Consider the following 20,909-nt stretch of genomic DNA (forward strand, 5'->3'; position numbering starts at 1 on the left):
ATACACAAGAATTTAGAGTCAAGTTTATCTTGATAATTAGTCCTCGAAATATAATGACTAGGCTTAATGAACATTTTTTCATACTTGATGAATTTAGGTTAAGGACAATTTATTGTTCGCAATCAAAATCATGATTCAAGTTTTATCATTCGAAAATATCCTGGAATAGTGATATGTGTCATTGATGTTATTCGGAAATGTTTCGAATCGATTTAGAGAGAAATATAGAACTACTATAGATTCGGATACAAGACATTGTTATTAGTCTTACAAACTGGGAAAATTGTTATGAGTCTGAACCCGTATTACATGTACTCGTACACGTAGCGGAGTAGTTATATGTCGACTTGCAGATTTTTGGTACGCATATACTTATGCACATCATGTAAAAATTTTGTTTAGCTCGTGAACCGGATCGGTACGCATACCCGTATGCACATTGTAAATGAACTGTGGTCACGAAACCGATTTGGTATCCACACCAGTAAACATACCGGAGTAATTATGTGTCCTGGAACTCGGTTGTGTATCCATACTGGTACTCATACCAAAATAGTTATGTGGACTCCGGAACCGGCCGTAGTCTTAAGGTACATATACCGGTATGCATACCAAGATAGTTCTGTGGATTCCAGAACGTGGTCTGGCTTAATATTTTACAAACCGATACAGTACTATGACTGACTTAACTCACCAACGGCTAAGGTATTTGTACTTTGTACATCTAGTAACCATGTCGATTATCTTCAAGTGCAATAAAATGATTACTACGAGATAATTAGCATTTGATCAATTCGATAAAAACACCAGACTTATTTGATCACATGATTGTGACTCAAGGTTAAGGTCTTAAGTGTTTATGAAAATGAATATTAAGCTTATAAGTTCAAATCAGATAGTTTCGGCTAACCACCTGAATATAGTCTTTATACACGGTTCGGTTACGGTTTCACCTAACCAGAGTGCATATCTTGTTTATGTAAATAAAATTCAAAGATTTAATTAATGGTGGATATTGGTTGTCAGGTTCCAATGATATCTTAGCTTAAACCTAAAGAAATCTATGCTTTGAATGTCTATAAAGGGGAACTTCAAGCAAGTGGGATCTTGAAATCTTAACACTACTTTTTGGTGTGTCCTAGTTGTAACTAGAGGCGTCCTCTTTCGAACCCTTTTAGGGTTTAGCGATTACGAAGACTTCATAGGGATTCGTGAAGCCATGTACAGTTACATTTTCTTGGTAACTCGAGTACGTATCCTGATCTTGATCGATTGTTGAGTTGCTCACTTGATCAAGATAGAAAGAAATCATCAAAGTTCTCTTCGTATCAAACTTTGTTGATTCCACAAGTTTTATACTTGTGAGGTGAATAATAATCTAGGTTTCACTTCGGGTTGCATAGATCTGGATTTTGAGGTTAGCTAGACTCTGTTTATTGCTACAGATTTCCATCACCTTTAATCGAACTTTTTGATTGTAAAGGAAATCACATATAGGCTTAATCTGTGGGAGGCTGGTTGGCTTAAAGTCTTCAATTTAATTGAAGCAACTCTTAGTTGGTGTGACGTCATCTAATGGAATCAATTGCGCGGAGTCATATTGGGTGAAGAGGCATAAGGAGCGTGACTGTACCTTAGTCAGTGGGAGACTCGATTTGGGATCAACTACATTCCAGTCCAAAGTTAATTGGTAGCAAGCTAGTGTTTGTAGCGGCTTAATATAGTTTGGTGTTCACTCTCGACTAGGTCCCGGGGGTTTTCTGCAGCGGTTTCCTCGTTAACAAAACTTCTGGTATCTGTGTTATTTCTTTTTTTTTTTTTTGTGCATTATATTATTTATCTTTATAATTGAAATATCACAAGTTCTATGTTAATCAATCATAGAAGATACATCCGATCTTGTTTTGTTGGATACGACTTCATTGATTCTTGGACATTGGTCTTTGGTACCGTCCAACTAATCTCTTTGTAATTTGGTTCACGGACTTGGTTTTGTAAACGTTCTAATTGAGAGAGAGAGAGAGAGATCTAGACATTATTTCTTGATTGAGTTGAACTCTCGGAATTGTGTTGAGTTTATCCGTACAGACTGCCTAAGAAAAAGTTGGCAGTGTATTTTCGTACCCCCGCGTTTTCAGAACTATCAGTTAAAAGGATAGTCTGCTCGAGCTTCATGAGTCCCTAAGTGAGGTCTTCAAAGTTGTAACCTAGAATACACTCCTACGGAATACATCGGTTATAGAGGACGACTCTAGCTTTGCAACTAGGACACAAGAGCGTCGGGGATTGAGAAATCTTGTTGCAAGATCAGTCTCTCTATTTATAGATTTTCAAGGCTATAGATAGCTTTGAATTCAAGCTACGATTATCTTGATATCCAAGAAAATACTTTGTCATTTAGATAAAATTCTTAAAAGGAATTCACGTAAGCATGTCAAAAGTCCGCCTTGAATTTACACATAAGAATATGTACTATAGCCTGATTCTGGAACCGTGCATAATGATAGCCCATCGTGACAAATATGTCTTTGAACTTACAAGCACTTAGCGGTGTTCAATAACAGTAAAGACTAAACAATAATCCACAAACCCGAAGTGATTTTGTGAATAAAGTTGTGTCGGAAGTGTCTATGAGAGTTGTAGCAAAAGAGAACATAGTCATATAGTATAGTTTGTGACCTTCTGCTAAATTGGAACTGTATAATTTCACAAATAGGGTTTGAAAACCTCTAATAACTCTCAAAGTCAGGCTTTAGGGGTTTGCAAACCTCTGGCATTTTGCTAAGTCAAATGGTAGGGGTTTGAAAATCAGATTCGCAAACCTGCCTTATTCCCAAAATCAGATATAAAGGGTTCGCAAATCTGGTTTGCAAACCTCTGCAGTCCGCAGAATTCATATTAACTTAAAGAATTTTATTTTTTTGTAGCAGTTCTAAATTTCTCATAGTTAATTTGAAACATTCCCAATAGCCATAGACAGTAACATTGTTACTTGGGAAATTTCCAAATGATCAACCTGGAATAAAAATAGATTGTGAACGATAAAATTGTTCTAACTAATATTGCTAAGGATCTATAAGCATTCATTGCTTGAATCAAATTTTGAGAGTTTAGCCAAGATGAGATTGAACTCGAAATTTCTTATTTGCAATACTAAATCTACTAAAATAATACGACATAATCTCATAAGATATAATGATATATGCCATGAGTAAATAGGATGGGTCATTCTTCACGTTCCTCTTTGTTAATGAAGTTCTCGCTAATGTCTTTGTTTGTTCTTCAGTTTTCAATCTTCGCGTGTTATTAAGTAATGTCTGATACTCAACTATCATACTTTAATCATATTCCAAGATTTGATTTTAGTAAACTAGAAATCAGGATATAATTTTGTACATCTAACATTGACAACAAGCTTGGGTATAGCAGTTCGACTGAGCAATGTTCTAACAATCTCCCTATTTATCAATTTTAATGACAAAACTATCAATACATATGGATTCAATAAAATAAACCTTTCATGTCAGCTTTCATATTGCTTGATTTCTTGAATCTTCATCATCTTCTTGGATTCTCGTACTTCAAGTTCTTCCATGGTTCTGCATATGATCATTTTAGCACCTTTGTTGTTGAAGATCCGTAGAAAATAACAATTTATGAAAATATTCATTTGGAGATTTTATAGAATCACAAGTCAATATACTCAATAGTTGTTACACCACTGCAAAGTGATTTTACCTACCTCAAAGTCGAATTGTAGCAAAACTTTGAAGCAGTACTACGGTGACATGTTCTCTCCCTTAGTTTTAACTTGTCTTTTTTTTCATAATATGTATAATCTACAACTTCCAATTCACTCTCCCTTATATGATGCTCATAAAAGCCATATGTTATAGTAAAATACTAATAAATAATTCTTCCCCTCATCGTCGACAAAATTAGCAAAGGTGAAAGAAAATAGATGTTAATGAACTATACAAAAGAGTTATCGCCACTAAAGATAACATACCAAATTTTTAAGACGATTCCACTAGGTTTTGCAACTTAGCATCTTCACCAAGGAGAGATAAAGATAAAATCATATATTATAATTCCACAACCACACTCTCCACAAATGTATAGCAATTAAGCACAAGTTCAAATTGAAATCTCCCCCATTTGATTTCATTATCAAGAGAACAACATGAGCGACGTTTCTCTAACAACAAGAGAAGTATTTCATGGACATTAACATGTGTATCCCAAAAAAAAATTCTCTCTTCTTTCCAGTTACGAACAAATAAGTTAAAACTAATGAACTTAATGTTAAAGGCATCAAAAAACATTATATTCATGGAAAAAATAATATCGACATAAATTATTCTCTAGGCCAGTTATGAAGAGCATAATTTGAGTGATATGACTCACACAAGAATTATATCTTCCTTGGTCATGTAAAGGTATAAATTACGGTTCTCGGACTTATTCCCTGCCAGTTACAGACTAAAAAAGGTAAGACAACATCTAAGACCATCTTATGGAATCCCTGAAATATATTCAGAAAGTGCAATCACGGGAAGATCAATATTGCGATTCTAAAAATAGTTTACTCCTTCTTTATCCAGTTATGAACAAAACTAATTAAGAGCTTAACCTATGAGAACAAATGAGATATTTGTTTTAATCACCAGAAATATGATAGAAAAGAACAAATCTCACAAAGCAAGCAATACACAAAATAATCAATAAAGAATAGGTATTGAGATCAGAGTGCTAGACTATGTGAGATATGATATTTATGACTATGTATAAATAATTTTTTGTATATGACTGAGAGAAGGCTTATGTGAAAAATCAGATGACAGACTTGTTCGAAAAAGATTGTATCTTGTATGTCTAATACATTCTGTATGTTATGATTTTGCATAGATTAAAGAATCTATTTTTGTAGAGTCGTAACTGCACACTTAACCTCGTAGGAAGTGGAATTCGTGAAGTAGTGAAAAGGTGAAGGTCGTGGGAATATGATAAAAACCGCGTTCTTATTGTTTATGGAAGACTGGTACTCCTCTACTCTTGTCAACTGTCTGCACATCCTGACACTTTCTCGTGATGGGTGTATTTTTACACCGGATATCATAGACCACCAGACCAATACCTTAGTGAATATCCCCCTATTTGTGACATTGTTCTTCTGTCAGAACAATTTTTTATATTTTTGGTTACATTACCCAAGGGTTATATTGATACGCCGCCATATATGAAAAAAATTGGCATATTGGCTTGCTTGAACGCGAGTTGTTGAGACCTGTGTTTCATATGAGTCTAATGGTGTTCCAATTCAACTTTTAACTTACCCATCCAAGTCTACTTAAATGGAAGGTTATATCTAGTGGTTTGAAGAGATTCAATTTGTATGTGCGAAGAATCTCAGTCATTGATCTCCACGAACTAAAAATTTAATGACCAATTATTATTATTTTGCGAAGTGGTTTAGCGAAAAAAATGAAAATCTCACGTGCTAAATTGCTTTGTGCTTATTCCGTGGTTCAAGCATTGATTCAATCTTTCCCTTGAACTAAAACTTGAAACAAAATAATACACCATCGATTTTTGAATTTGAATCCATCAACAGAACCACCACTAGACTCAAACTAACCAGTTGGGAAACTAGATACAAAAGTAGTTTTTAAAAGGTGGAAGTAAAAATAATTGTTTTACAATCTAAGTTTTGAGTATTCAAATTAATTAAGCCAAAATATTACTTTTTAATGTGTACCCAAACACCCTTCTCTAGACTGATCCATATGGACCAGAACACCAACTATTGAGATGTGGGCTTAGACTAGCGCCTATAGTCACTTTACAATTCACTCTAAACCAAGGCCACCTTAGTTTTTAGAGATAATCAATTCCCATGTAGTCTCCAGATTAAGATCTTCTCCTGGTAAATGTGTGTTTTTCATCGTAGCATCCCATGCAGAACATCCGCTGGAAATATAATTTTTATATACGGTTAAAAATTGGCTAAATACAAGGAATAAAAAATAAATATCCCCAACCCATAAGTTTTACAAAAAAAATAACAACAGAGTAATGTTCGTCAAAATGAAAAAGAAGAGATCAACATGACGAGTATTTCTCTTCTTCCCGAAAGAGTTGATGGTCGAGTTACATTTTGTTCTTTTAAATATAAAGACACAAAGAATGAATTAATGAGGGGAAATCAAGGAAATAATATATTTCTCTAAGTCTAATCAGGATGCACTTGGTAGTAGTTATTGAAATGACGAGGGTACTAAGTACACCATTATCTTTTCGAGATCAACCTATTAAGACACACCTTTTATAATCTTATTGAAACAATAACGACCAAAACAATATTTCAACAAGGTGTTCTTGGTAATATTTAAAGCTCGAATCTAACTAACTATGGATGGATACCAAGATGATTAATATACAAGTGTATTTAATTTAATTATAAAGCTAGAAAATATAATACAAGTAAAGAAAATAACACAGACGCACAAGATTTTCTTAACGAGGAAAGTTGTCTGACATAAAAACCTCGGGACCTAGTGCAGTTTTGAATGCTCTGATAATTAAGCAGGTATACAAATTGACTATCACAACGTCGTATAGTTGAGACCAAGTAAACACTCTTTCCTTACTCAGTTCCTTCAGTATCCCTGCGTTTATAACCAATCTGACATGCACGTGAGAATCCCAAGATAGACTCCACTATCTTGAGTTGCTTCACCGTTGTGAAGACTTTTACTCTCAACTCCTTTGGATCGTAACCCAAAACAACAAAAGACTAAATATTTTCCAGTAACCAATTCACTTATTTATCACCCAAATCAATCTTTAAATTAGTGATAAAGTAAAGTAAGGATTTTCCTTTTATATTAATATATACACTCATTTGGCCTAAATATCAAAACCAATACAATGATTATCGAAATAACCAATCTTGATGAACAAGATATAGCCAAGCAAATTAATACAACTAGAAATTTTGTTCGGTCTTCGATAAGTCTTATGTCTGTCAATACAAACTGCTTATGGATCTCATAAAATCAAGTTCGCAAGAAGTAATACAAAGATCAGAACCAAAAAGAAAAGTCTTCAAGACTTTAATATTCAACTATAGTCTTTAAAATAACTCATGCAAACGACCAGACACATATAACTTAGTTTGTTAACGTTGATTGATCAACAATATTATCCCACAGATCTATAATCAATTAGATCAGCGATTGTCAAATCCTCAAATAAACTTGAGTGACCTTATGTATCATAATAAAAAGACTACAAAATAACCAAGTTTGATCTACTAAAGATAACTATATTGTTAGTTCATAACAAGTAATAAACAATAAACCTAGCTTCCACCAGCGGTTAGTCTAGAGGCTTCTTGATCCCAAATAAGACTTTAAACGAAAGTCAATGCAAGATGTTTTACCTAATTAGATTACTTCCTATCTCTTTTAAGTTGGCTTTTCCACACGACAAAGGTGTGTTCAGGGAATGAGTTTGTAAAGATACATGACTACATATTTATATAGTTATATTATAACCAAGGCTTGTTTGGAAACAAGATGTACTAATTTCGAATATACTAAAGATTAGCAATATAATTTATTTCCAAAATCAGCCATTACAATTGTAGTACTCATAATCAATTTCCATCATAATATGATAATAAGATTAGCTAGCATACATCGATGTATTTGACTAATATATCAACTAGAGATATGCAAACCTATGGGATTTCGTAAGCATATAACTCGACTATAGTTGATTAAAATGATTCATATTTACTGTTTATTATGTATTGGTATCGTACTTGATTGTAATTAAGTTAGCAGCCATTGAATGATCATACTTTATGCATTTATTATTGTATTTACTGTTGCTTGTTCCATGACATTGATTGATGACTACGTTGGGACCCTAAAATGATCTTTCATGCCAGAAATATTATTCTTGTCACGTACTTGTTAGCCTTATTAAGCTACACAAAATTGGTTAAAAGACCAAAATCAACAATTCCTGGGTGAAATGGACAGTTAGATTTTGATACTGTTTAAATGGACGAAAATGTAAAAATGGGCAGGATGTAACCAGTTTCATCGTGTCCATTTTCAAATATTTTTTCTTATTTTTAATTTACACAGGATGTATCCAGTTTCATCCTTGATATTTTTTAAATTTAAGCCAGTTTCATCCTTACTATTTTTTTTGGCCATTTCACCCAAACTATTTTTTACTCGTCCATTTGAACCGTGATTTAAAATATTTGGACAAATGACCCATTTTCCGATTAGGCTATTAGTGGTGTCATCAAAATCTCTTGTTGGGATTATTTTTTGTGGTCGTTGTGGCCTAGCTGAGTACTAATGATCATGTCATGAATTCTAAACTAGGTTACGTTCATCGTAGTTTGTATCTTAAATTGGTGTCCTTATAAGAAACTAACTCTAGGAATTACTGGTTAATCCTATATATCCAGAACACGTTACTGTGTAGTCCACCACCAGAATAAAATTATCTGCTGGTCCAAAAACATGTTTTTGGACCAGATTCTTTACTCAATAATCCAGCACACGTGCGCAACTTATCATGTACTTCTTATCAATTCCCAGAATACCCTTACGTATATCATTATCATTCTAAGTAACCGCGTATTTCATTTTCTTCAGTTTCTATTCGACATCAGAGCTCTGCTATTCATGGAGATGAGGTTTTACAGAATCACAAAATAACACTCGACGATGGACCATTCTTGCTGTTTGAAAAGCTAAGTCTTATTATAATTCTTCTAATTTTGATTTTAAACATCTTTTAGTTGTTGTTCAAAAGGGAAAAATATTTTTTAGGGTTTTCAAATATCATCTTTTGATTCTTCTTTGGTAAGTGATAGATTATATCCTTTGCCACCACTATCAGCTTGTTTTTCCTGATTTGATCAATTCATATTATATTAGGTACGAGCTTCATGTTTAATTTTGATTTAGATGTGGTCAATTTTGAACTTTTACTTGAGAATCGACTAGATTATACGGATCGATTTGATTTTTGGCGCGTTTTCGGATTTTTTTTTATGGTGATTAGCTTAAACGTTTTTGATTTATTGGATTGCACTTGTTGATATGTGTTCAAAATCTATTTGATATTATCTTCAAAAAAAAATGAATTCATGTTTGCATGTACTGATTTTTCACAGTACATATTTTCCCGTAGTGCTTTCGCATTACATATGTTTATGTACTGATTTTGCATTTGCATACTTATCCTATGTGTTAACAGTTTAGACGGCGGGAATGGGTGATAGTGGTGGCAAAGGATAAAATGTTAAGTAAAGAAGTTTCCTGAAAGGAAGACAATGCTAGAGAAGGTGTCAACACAAGGAAAAGGTGGTGTTTTTAGCCCCTGAACATCAATTTAAAGGAAAAAACTAGAGATATGACCACGTACTCATGGTAAGAATTTTACAGATACAAGGGGTTGGGTCTTGGTAGTACATTAATGAACACTATCTACATAATTCTAACCTTATCTATTGGCGTAATCTATGTATGTGATTTATGTACCAAAGTTAGTTTTATTTGTTTCATTTCTAAGACCAAATTGTAGTACCAAAAGGAACTTACGAGATATGAATATGATCACATTTCGTTAGCCGAATGTAGACCAAATTGAAGCAGATGAAAAGATATTTAGTGAAACTTGACTGGACAAGAACAAGTTGCTCGGATTTAGGTAAGTAATCATCGATCTTTTTTATTTAAATTCGGATTTAGCTCATCTGGGAGGGGCTATTTGAACTTTCCATGATCCGACGTTATGATAAGGGTAACCTAAATGTAACCTTTCTGTTCTAAATGGTAGATTTTTACACCGTACATAACATTATCTATTCAATTATTATTTTCTTTCGGTACATATGCATATGTACTGTGGTTTTTCATTTTGAAATGTGTAAATGAATTGACTATAAGATATTAATTGAATGCACCATACTCATTGACTCTATTTGTTATATATGTGGTGTATTTGTATGCTCCATATTCATTCAATTATTATACCCTACAGTAGCTATGAACCTTTATGGAAACTCAGTTGATTAGTGGTTTTAGAATGATCTATTATGAACTATTCGAATCTCTTCTCATTAGAGGTGCAAATCTCTAAGATACATGCCCATATATCTTTGGTCTGAATGCATTTGACTGTTCATTGCGCTTCTAATATTAGTTCTACCTACTTATGTATTGTATTTGAATGGAGTTCATGTATTCATCTCCAATTTTTATAGTGTTAACATGTATATGGAACTAATCATAACTGTTATTTAGAGTATATATCAATATCTATTAGTATTTACTCGGTACATATCAGTATTTACTAGGTTTTACACATTACATATCTTCTAAATTTTTTTAGTACATTTTGTATATGTACTATAATTTTTCATTTTGAATTTCAACTTTTTTTCCCCATTTCTTTAGTGTAGATGATTAAAACATTTTAACGGAGGTCAATGGTATATGGGGCGCTGCCCCCTCGTAAACACGAATTTTAGTGGTATATTTTCAAGATCCTATTGGTTACTCAACAATATAGGTTGTTTAAGTCATTAATGGTTAAGTCTTTACTCGATAGTTTTGTTTTTCCCCAATTACAGAGGTGCTGCCATGAAGTTATGATCACAAACCATCAACATCACCACCACCACCATCTTCATCATCAAGCACCCATCATCTTCATCGCCATTACCAATATTCTAATGGGGGTGATGGGTTTGTAGATACTTTCCTACTCAGGGCAGCAGCATAAAAAAGAAGGTAACTTTTTCTTTTTTCTTTTTTTCAATCTTTGGATTCATTCATCAAAACCCACCTTCAGAATCAATAAAACATCCATATTTGATCAGCTATTATATGTTTCGTTTATGAAAGGATTGATTTTTTTTAAAAAAAATTTTTTGATTGTAGGAATTGGTTTGTAGATTATAGAATCAATCTCTTCTTTTACAATGGGGATTTCTTCGGATAACGTTCATGGCCTTGTATTGGCGTTATCGTCGAGTGTTTTTATTGGTTCCAGCTACCATATTCTCGCATCTCTAAAACGATGATATCTTTGTAAAAAACCCAATTTATATATACCATACAAGATTTTCGTTGTACTGATTTTGTCAGCGTTCTTGAGAGTATTATATTTATTTATATTATTGTTTCTATCCCTGGTAGACACTAATGAAGTGTATTTTGTACAAAACAAGCTTTATCTTACTTGACAAATACAGTTTCTCTGCTGGATATTATGATTGCGAACATTATTGTTGACATAATGGATGAAAAAGAAGTGTATTTTTATCCTAAAGGATGTTATTTTCTTAAAACAATTCAAATAGAAAAAAAAAATACAATCTGAAAAAACTAAAATCTTGATAATAATCAAACTTTCTTTCAGTCTACTTAGAAAAAATAACATTAACTCTAATCATCAGCTTCTTCAATGACTATAGTGCCCAAATCTTTGAGACCTTCTGCAAAAAGATTTGCTACAATTACAAGTGAGTAGATCTCTTCCTTTGCATCTTCATCATCACTCCTCCTGCGAGCAATGCAGAACCTAACTCTTCTTGATGAATCTTGTGATGGAAAATAACTGCAAAACATACTGAAAGATTATTTACTGATAAGAACCCAAAATATTATTGGACCTAAGTAATAAATCACAAGAAATTTTTTTGTTTTTTCCTTTTGCAAGTTAGTAGTACATATTGATATGTACCTAGAAGGATAGTACATATGCAATCTGAGTTTCCAGGTACACATCAGTATATACTGATGGATATGTATTGTAAGACAGTTTTTCCATCAGTACATATCAATAATACCTTCTTATGCAAAGTAAAGCAACACAAATATAGTTCAAAATGCACTGTACATATTGGTATGTACTGGGATTTAACAATACATATATATTGATAAGAATTTGGAAATGTTTTTTGATTACTCACCCGTTGGTTCGGTTATAATACATTACGATGCCTCACTTATTGATAAGAGAGAAAAGACCCTTAACAAACATACTGTCAATGTGTATTGTTAGTATTCAAACATCAGAAAATGAAATTTTCCATCGATATGTACTAGGGGTTAGATAGTACATACCAAGCATAAAAGGCGTTTACCTAGTACATATTGATGTAACATAAGCAACTTGTATCCATCATATATATCCATCTTTACATGTTGATATGTAGAAATTCGGGAACAAATTACTTTCAACGGTACATATCATACATAAAGTAGGGTTCTTAACAGTACATAGTGATACTTATGTTGGATCATACACAACATACGTACAATACATATCAACATGTACTGTGGGATCATCCACAACCTATGGTTTTTAGCGGTACATACTGATATGTACTGTGGGATCATCACAACATACATGCACTACATATGAATATGTAATGTAAGAAATATAATCTACAGTAGAAGGGATAAACAGTACATATCAAGGGTTTTTAGCAGTACACACTGATATGTACTGTAGGATTACATAAGGAAATTGGTATCAAAAATCAACAAAAATAGAAGTAAAAACACAATACAAAAATAGGATTATGTCACTACAACCAGCAAAAATGAACCCTAAAATCAAATACCACCCGACAAAATTCATTGTAATAAATTCAGTTTCAGTCTTAATAATCCGTAAACCATAACAATTGCAATAAACCCTAAAAAATCCTGCAAAATCAAATCAAGTCAGAACACATCTACCAAATCAACAAATTACCTGTTTATAAATCTTCAATCAAATTCCAAGAACAGAAACTGAAAATCGTGCCCGAAATTTACTATGTTCTCCCGTTACTTCTTCTTGTACGATTTACTTCTTTGATTTCACCATTTTTTTTTGGTTTAGATCTGGTTTTTCAGTTGATTGTTGTGATGGTTTCAATTGAATTTTGTAATGCTTTCATCGAATCTAGGGGTTTTCTCGTTTATTTTGTTGAAGATTGATTACGAAGATCATTTCGATATTACGAAGAAAAGAAGAAGAACAAGAAGATAAAATAAAATGAGAGGTATTTAAGGCTTCCTGGAAAGATAAAAGTTATTTCTCTAATTTCTGCATGTACAATAAAAAGGGCAGGCGGGTCTTTTTGCAAGATTAAAACATTTTTGGACCTCCAATTAAATGTTTTTTATGGATGGACCATAGATTAAACGGGTCGCGGGTTTCTGGACTAATCAACAAATTTCTCAAACTAATTAAGAGTTTGAAGTGAAGGATATATGGACATATTATTAGTTTAGAGTTAACGAGGAATTATCAATTCTTTACAGGTTATGAGTACTCCAAGTACTCTTTTCCCCAAATTTGTAATGTGTACAAGAGTTGCATCTATATAAAGTAGTGTCTAGAAGACCTTGCCATTTACGTGCACAATGAAAAAGCATATTTGAAAGTTAATTAGGAGCCTCCTAAACTTCTTGATGAATGTACATGAAACATAAAATCATCTGGTTCCAAAACTAAAACATCTTTTGGTTGGTTCTATGTAATTAGGAATGCTACTTTTGAAGATCTTGTAAATGGTTATGGATGTGTAATAGACCTTTATGGAGGGGACTCTAGCTGTTTTATGAAGTCATATGCATGCTCCAAGATATTGAAATATACGAATTCGAAAACATATCAAAAGCTTGAGATAAGGTCTGATAATTAACAAGCCATTAATGGTATTAGGGAAGTCATTGAAGTTTGTCATCAATAACTTCGAAGGCTTATAAAAAAAATTGCTCAATCAATTCCAATTTTATTACTCATTATGGAAAAATACAAAGACTCAAAAGTTTGCAAACTAAAAAGGAGCCCAACAACCAAATAACTGAAAAAACAAAAACTAAAAAAGCCCGACAAAAATTGGAGCCCAACAAGCAAACAGAACTCAACAAAATCTATAGTAAATTTGCTCAGGTGATTCCAGAGCATGTAAGAAACTTGGTTTTGTATTGTATTTCAGTGCAGCTCCTCTCTCCAAGCCTGCTCCTTTCTTTGCCATGGAATCAGCAGAGAAATTCACTTCCCCCAAGCTATGTACAAATTGAATACTCCTTATTAAATCCTTTATTCTACTCCATCTTACCTGCACAAACCAAGGCAGTTTTCCAGAGTTGTATGCACTCACTGCAGCTTTAGAATCAGAATTAATGCACAAGTCAAGTTTATTATTCTGTAATTCCCATTCAGCTGCACCTGTAATATCCATTATTTCAGCAATGTAATTTTTTGCAATCCCCAGACCTCTTGCTTCAGCACGTATGTACTATCCCTGATCATCTCTGCACACAAACCATAACCTGTTGCACCTGGATTTTCTCTGGAAGCACCATCACAGCAAATAAGTATTTGATTTCTTGCAGATAAGAAAAATCTCACTGCGACAATCTTCCGTAACTTTATTGGTTGATTTTTCAGATCAAATTTTTTGAAAACCATGTAGTCATAACTACAGTCCCACATACTACTCCTTATTCTTACTGCACAGTTTGTAGTAAACTGTTTTATTCTCCTCTTCAACTTTCCAAGGTCCACTTTTTCCTCATCAAAGCAAATTTTGTTCCTTAAGAACCAAAGTTCCATCATTGTTATGGAAGCAACAAGTACCCATATATCCTTTACAACTCCACTTTTATGTTTAACAAAATTCATCACATCTTCATATGATTTTGAATTGCAGAACAAGAAAAATCCTCTAAGCCATTTCCATATTAACTGACTGAAGTTACGAAACCATAATATATGCTCCAGATTATCAGTATCAGCACCACATAAATAGCATTTTGAAGCTAAGCTGAAACCTTTGTGTTTCCTTTTTTCATCAGTTGCACAAACCTCCCTCACTATCTTCCATACATTTCTTGCTGTTGTGGGATGAAGAATTGGATTCCAAACATACTTTGCCCAAGTCACTTTTTGGCAATTCTCTCTAATCAGTTCAACAACAGATGACACTGTAAACTCACTTGACATAGTACCAGTCCAAATTCTAGTGTCCTTCTTCTTTGATATAATAGGTAATTCCTCTATTTGAAAGTATTGTAACATTCTAAAAGGTATTAACCATTCACCATTAATAATCAAATCTGCTACTTTCATGCTTCTATTCTGCAACATGTATTCATCTTCCTCATAAAGTTCAATCAGAGGTTGTTCTTTAATCCAAGCATCATTCCAAATTGAAATTTGCTCTCCTGAACCTATAATCCATCTTGTATGCAGCTTTACTTCTTCCATAACCCATCTTAAGCCAGGCCATACTGAAGACTTTTTATATCCTGTAATCCATTCACCATTAGCATTAGTAAATTTTTATCTCATAAATCTTGCCCATTCAGCTTCAGAATTTTGTATCTTCCACACTAATTTCATTAGCAAAGCTTTATTAATCACTTCCATTCTCCTTATGCCCAACCACCTTCCTCAATTGGAGTACATGTTTCATTCCACTTTAAAGTAACACTTTTTATTTCATATGGATCCCCTATCCATAGAAAATTTCTTATGAGTCTTCCACATATCTGCACCACACTTGCAGGCCACTTGTAGACTGCCACATTATAAATGGGAATGCTACATAAAATTGACTTTATAAGTGTTATTGCGTCTTTAAAAGATAGCATTTTCCCTACCCATCCAGTCAATCTATTTTGCATCATTTCCACTACACCCCAAACTATACTTGATTTTATAGATCATGGTTTTAAAATTACACCCAAATACTTATCCGGAAACTGAGAAAGATTCATTTGAAGTTCATTTGCAATTTGGTGCTTTCTGGCTTCAGTTACACCACACACAAAAAGCTTACTCTTCATTTGATTGATTACTTGCCCAGAGGATGATTGATAATCACTTAAAATCTTCACCACCTTTTGTATATTCTTTTTATGCCCATTGAAAAACAAAAAAAACATCATCTGCAAAAAGGATATGAGTGGGATGTACTCCTCTGTAATTCACCATTGGTACAATATTGTTTTCCTTCACCATTTTACTCAAGCTTCTACTCAAGACATCTTCAGCTATAACAAAAAGGATTGGTGATAATGGATCACCTTGTCTCAATCCTCTACTCACTTCAAAATAACCAACTGGACCTCCATTTATTAAAACTGAAACTCTAGCTGAAGTGAACAATTGATGTAACCAATTTATACACTTCTGAGAAAAACCAAACTTTCTCATGATTTGAAATAGGAATTCCCAGCTTAGTGAATCATAAGCTTGTGTTATATCCAATTTTAATCCTACATTTCCACCTCTCCTCTTTGTGTCTAACTCATTTATTAGTTCAAATGCGAAAACAACTTTTTCTTGAATACATCTATTCTTTATAAAAGCTCCATGTTGTTCTGACACTAACTTCTCCATGAGCCCATACATTCTAGAAGTCATTATCTTTGTGAAAATCTTAAAACTGAAATTACTCAGTCCTATAGACCTAAATTGATTTGGTCTTCTAGAACACTTTACTTTAGGTCTTATTAGAAAATTAGAATTTAGATCTTTTGGAATGATACCTTTCCTCCAACAATATTGGACTGCTTTTATTACTTCATCTCCAATGATCTCCCATGCAAATTTGTAGAAGAAATCTGGAAATCCATCAGGACCAGGAGCACTGCTGCATTCAATGAAAAAATTGCTTCTTTGATCTCCTAAGGTGAAGGGATTCTCTCTAACATCATGTTATCTTCTGAATTTATCACTTATGGGATTGCATCAAAAAATTCCTTCCATAAAGTGAACCTCTTTGAATTTGAATTTCTCTTTAAAATGCATCTCCAAGGAGTTAGAAATCATAGCCTGATCATTAATTATAGTACCAACATCATCTTTAAGTTCAGTTATAGCATTAGTAGCTTGTCTTATCTTTATTGAAGTATGAAAAAATCTGGTATTTGCTGCCCCATCCTTTAACCAACTCACCCTTGCCTTCTGTTATAAAATTGAGTGATGTTGTTGAGTTAATATCTCTTGTTTCCCTCTTTCCACCACAAAATTATTTAAAAGTGAAATATTACTTGTATCCTTGTCTGAAATTAAAGCTGCATTCAATACTTCTTTTTCATCATCTGCCAATTTGATTCTAACATCACCAAAAATGCTCCAATTCCATTCTTTTATTCTTATCTTCATGATTTTCATTTTTTTCATAAACACAAAAATAGGATTACCTTATATATCTTCATTCCAAACCTCCTTAATCACTCTTTTGAAGTCATCATGTTCCAGCTAAACTTTTAGGAACCCGAAATAGTATGTTTTTTGGTTTGGGAATCATCACACAAGATCCCAGTAAAGGACTATGATCAGAAATGCTTCTTACTCCCACCTTATAGCTCCAAGTAGGATATTTCTCAATCCATTTCACATTGAACAAAGCTCTATCCAAAGTACACACAATTCTTTTTACACCTGCTCTGTTATTGCACCATGTATATTGTAAACCTGAACTTGGAGCTTGTACTAAACTACAGAAATTCAGCACTTCATGGAAATATTGCATTTCTATTCTTAAAGGAGTTCTTCCACCTATTTTTTATTCTAAACTTAACACTTATTTAAATCTCGATTTAACATCCATGGTAGATCCATATTACTTATATTCATCAATTCATTCCATAATTCCCTTCTATCCACATAAAGTGAAGCTGCATGAATACCAGAAACTAAAACCCCTCCAACATTTATAGTAATCACTTGTCTTTTTATTGATACCACTATAGGTTCAGTTATAGAAGCACTCCAAAATAACCATATATTGGCTTTATCACCATTAACTGAATTATGTATTAACTTGTGATTCATTCCTGATAACTTTAAGCTTTTGCAATCCTTAGAATTCCATTTTATTTTTGGTTCCACCACCCATACTAAAGTAAGACTAATTTTTTTTACTAAACTTCTTAGTTTATCTTTGGATCTAGGTATCCTTAAGCCTCTGATATTCCAAAAGATTGTCTTCATATAGAAAGTTGAGATTGAGAAGTAGAAGGACTTCTCACCCCTTTTTTCTCTTTCACTGAATTCATAGCATTATGCTTTCTAGTTTGTTCCAATAGATTGTCTTCATATAGAAAGTTGAGATTGAGAAGTATAAGGACTTCTCACCCCTTTTTTCTCTTTCACTGCATTCATAACATTATGTTTTCTAGTTGTAATCAGACTGATATTCTTAGGTTTAACAATTTTTTTCACAACTTCTTGCACCACTTGCTCCATTCCAGTTTCCACGGTAACTTTATTAATAACAGAATAGCTACTAGTTGCATCATCCAACAATTTATTCACACTTAAGGAAATCATCATTCACTAAATTCTGAAGAATATGAAATTTACCTGTATTCTCATTTTCATTAACATTAGCATTCTCAGTTGAATACTCCAATGGAGAGAGAATAACATCCACTACTTCCTCTTCACCAGACATTTCATTCTCAACTCTATTATGCTTCTGAGTTTTTGGAGTGTAGCAAATATCAAATCCAATAGGTGTCTGAGCATTCTTTTCCTTAAGTTTCCATATTCTCCTTTACACCTTTGGTTCCTCACCATTAACATCTTTATGCACTTGTTCTTTTTTCTGCACTCTACACTTAGTAAACAAATGTCCCACAACCTTACAATGACTGCAGAAACTAGGAATTTTAGGAATTTGTACCTATTGTTCAAAACTGCCATATTTGGTTTTGACTAAAACTTGATTAGGAATTTTGTTAGCTAAATCCACTTCAACTTAAACACTGACATAATATCCAACTTCCCTTTTAAGACTTGTGTCATCCACCTTTATAGCTCTTCCAATTGCATCACCCAAAGACATAAGTATCTTTTCTTTCCAGTATTCTATAGCCAATCCAGGAAAATAACCCATACAAATGTTGTAGTAGTTTTCTGAGCAGCTGGATTAAAATTTTGTTCCCAAAGTCTCAGTTTAAGAATTTGAGAATCAACTTTCCACAAATTTTTAGATCATAGCTCGGTCGACCTTGCATGCATTGCTATCTCAAGCATGTTTGTCAATGTTAGTGATCAAAACTATGAGTCTTGATTTCTAGCCTACATAGCTAAGTCTCGGACTAGAATAGAAAAGTATAGTTGAGCTCAAGGACTTCATGGAGATTCATCATACAATGACGAAGGTCTATACAAGGAACCGTGGAACTTCATCAACAAAAAGGTATGTGGATACTTGAACTTATCTATCACTCAAAAGTATATCTATTCTATCTCCTACTTCTTATGAGACAAAAGTCGTATGCTATATATACTAGATTATACACATTTGACATTTCGATCTGAGCATTCATTACTTATTTTTTATCTCGAAATCGTGTGTTGGTAAAGCGTTTCGCTTTTATCAAGTTTATCTTCACCTAGTGACGAAAGTCATGAAAAGTTTCAATCACTTTGAGAATTTCTCTGACGTGAATCGGTCTGTGAATAACGGCTAAATAGCGTCCTCTGAGAATGTCTCAATGATTGAAATGAGAGTTTAGATTACATAACCATGTATTCCTTGAACCGAAGTTTTCGAACTTTGTTGATCAAGAGAAATCGGGAGGATTGTGGAATTGGCTTGCCAAGTCCGCGAACCCAGTTCGCAGACTCGGTCCGCGAACCCTGAACCCAGTACCTAAGGCAAAACCCTGATTTGAAGTCTATATAAAGGAGACATCTAGCTTTGAGCAAAACTAATCCCCACACGTCTGTGTGATACTAGTGCGCTCGCTAGAGTCGATTCTCCTTTAACCTTTGGTTTTCTTCTCTAAAACCAGGTTAACGACTTAAAGACTTCATTGGGATTGTGAAGCCAGACCGATACTACTGTTATCATAGTAGTGTGATCTGATCTTGCATCTTCTATCGTACGAGTACAATCAATTGATTGGCTTGAGATCGTGAGAGTTCTACGATAGGCAAGATAAAGAAGTCACAAACATCTTCGTCTCACTGTTTGTGATTCCTCGACAAACCGCCTGTGTAGTCAGGAAGGATTGTAGAGAGGTGATTGATTAATCTAGGTTGTTCTTCGGGAATATAAGACTGGATTTTCATTTGGTTCCTGTTCACCTTGATTTTATATCTTAAGACGGAACAAAACCTAGGGTTTATCTGTAGGAGACAGATTTATCCTTTGATAGACTTGTCTATGTGAGAGAGATTTGTTTATTATCAATTATGTGATTTTGGGTTGCAGCAAATCTTAGTTGTGGGTGAGATCATCTAAGGGAATCAAGTGCGTAATATCCTGCTGGGATCGGAGGCGTAGTAGTACAACTGTACCTTGTATCGGTGGGAGACTGATTGGGGTTCAACTATAGTCTAGTCCGAAGTTAGCTTGGAGTAGGCTAGTGTCTGTAGCGGCTTAATACAATGTGTATTCAATCTGGACTAGGTCCCGAAGTTTTTCTGCATTTGCGGTTTCCTCGTTAACAAAATTTCTGGTGTCTGTGTTATTTCTTTTCCGCATTATATTTTATATAATACAGGTTGTGCGTTCGTGATCATCAATTGGAAATCCAACCTTTGGTTTTTGATTGATATTGATTGATCCTTGGACATTGGTCTTTGGTACCGTCCAAGTTATTCCTTGTATTTGATAAAGACTCGCTATTATTTTTAGCTTGAGTAAAAATCAAATCAAGAGAGATATATTAACTCCTTGAGATACTTTTATCTAGATTGAGTCTGACTGTCTAGTTGATTCTCTAGCAAAGTATTTCGGAGTTAGTCCATACAGATTGCTAATCGAAATATTGGGTGGTGTTGTTAGACCCCCGCTTTTTCAATTGGTATTAGAGCAGGCAAACACGTTTAAGACCTTA

General features: G+C 33.6%; 1 long non-coding RNA gene across 1 annotated transcript; it reads left to right on the top strand.

The window, feature by feature from the left end:
* Positions 1-10,743: 10,743 nt before the first annotated feature.
* LOC113277824 lies at positions 10,744-11,093 on the top strand. Its single transcript, XR_003325153.1, has 2 exons — positions 10,744-10,829; positions 10,980-11,093. It is a non-coding gene; the product is annotated as an uncharacterized LOC113277824 (long non-coding RNA).
* The last annotated feature ends 9,816 nt before the right edge of the window (positions 11,094-20,909 follow it).

This window comes from Papaver somniferum, chromosome 5 (genome assembly GCF_003573695.1).
Source record: "Papaver somniferum cultivar HN1 chromosome 5, ASM357369v1, whole genome shotgun sequence".
NCBI classification, from domain to species: Eukaryota; Viridiplantae; Streptophyta; class Magnoliopsida; order Ranunculales; family Papaveraceae; genus Papaver; species Papaver somniferum.